Source organism: Microtus ochrogaster, unplaced genomic scaffold, assembly GCF_000317375.1.
Source record: "Microtus ochrogaster isolate Prairie Vole_2 unplaced genomic scaffold, MicOch1.0 UNK72, whole genome shotgun sequence".
Taxonomy (NCBI): domain Eukaryota; kingdom Metazoa; phylum Chordata; class Mammalia; order Rodentia; family Cricetidae; genus Microtus; species Microtus ochrogaster.
Genome location: NW_004949170.1, coordinates 1841625 through 1842965, shown reverse-complemented (window position 1 = coordinate 1842965; position 1341 = coordinate 1841625).

Genomic DNA, 1341 nt, shown 5'->3' with positions numbered 1-1341 from the left:
CTCTCTCTCTCAAGCCTACGTACATTTATTCAAAACTGTGACCCATTTAGAGGTCTTTGATATCTGAATTTGTTTTATTGCATATGTATCTGTTAATTGTTTTTCTGACCAGGAGCACCCTTTTGTTAAATGATAAGCAGGTGTGGCTAGGACCACCTAGGCCCTGCCTACTTGCTCTGCCCAGTCCAACATGGTGGAGGCATGTTCACTGCCTCTGAGACTGCAGGTGGAAGCCGTCTTCACCACTTCCACTCTGGGAAGCACCGTACAGCATATAAACCCTTTTCATCTGAGTAAAAGCTAAATCTGCCATGCAATGCTCTGCGTGGCCTGGAAATACCTCTTTGTATGATGATGGGAATTCACCATGCTCTCCTGCCTGTGCTTGGCCAATAGATTAAGAGCATTGCTAGATAGTTCTTACATCTTAAATTAACCCATTTCTATTATTTTATATTTTACCACAAGGCTCGTGGTTTACCATTAAGGTTCTGGAGCATCTGTCTCCTATGGTAGCTACATGGTGTCTCTTTGACGCTGCCTACTCTCTCCTCCTCTATCTGCTTTGAATTCCTGCCTTGCCCTATTCTGTGCTGCAATAGGCTCAAAGCAGCTTCTTTACTAACCAATGGTATTCACAACATATAGGGGGGGAATTACACATCAGAGTATTTACTCTGAATTACTCAAATGCAAATGGACTGTACATTGTTGATGTACATATCGCCTGTATATATTGTATATAGTTATTCTTATATTAGTTGTACCCTTCTTTATTTTAGACAAAATAAGGAAAATGTAGTGATATTGTATTTGTGTTTTCACAGATAAAGTTTTCCTAAAGATTAAAGTGCAGAGCTAAGCCACTAGAGGCCAGGGAGTGGTGGCACACACCTTTAATCCCAGGACTCAGGAGAAAGAGGCTTAAGGATTTCCATTAGTTCAAGGCCACCCTGGCTATATAAGATTGAATCTGTCTAAAAGAGTAATGGAGCTCACACAAAGGTGATCACAGTACTTGGGAACTCACACCTTTAAGCCCAGCATTAGGCAGGAGGATACAGGAGTGATATGTCTGGGCAGGGAGAGGAATATAAGGCAGGAGGAGACAGCTTAGTGCAGTCTGAGGACAGGATCAGCCCTTTGGTTTGAGCATTGGTAGAGGTAAAAGGTCTCTTTAGTGGCTGGCTGCACTGCTTCTCTGATCCTTCAGCTTTCAGCCCCTAATATCTGACTCCAGGTTTTATTTATTAAGACCAATTACACTTCATGTTACAGTTTTGGGTAAAAGGGGGAAGGAAGAAGCTACATGTGTCAATTTTATTATCTATCAGAGACCCC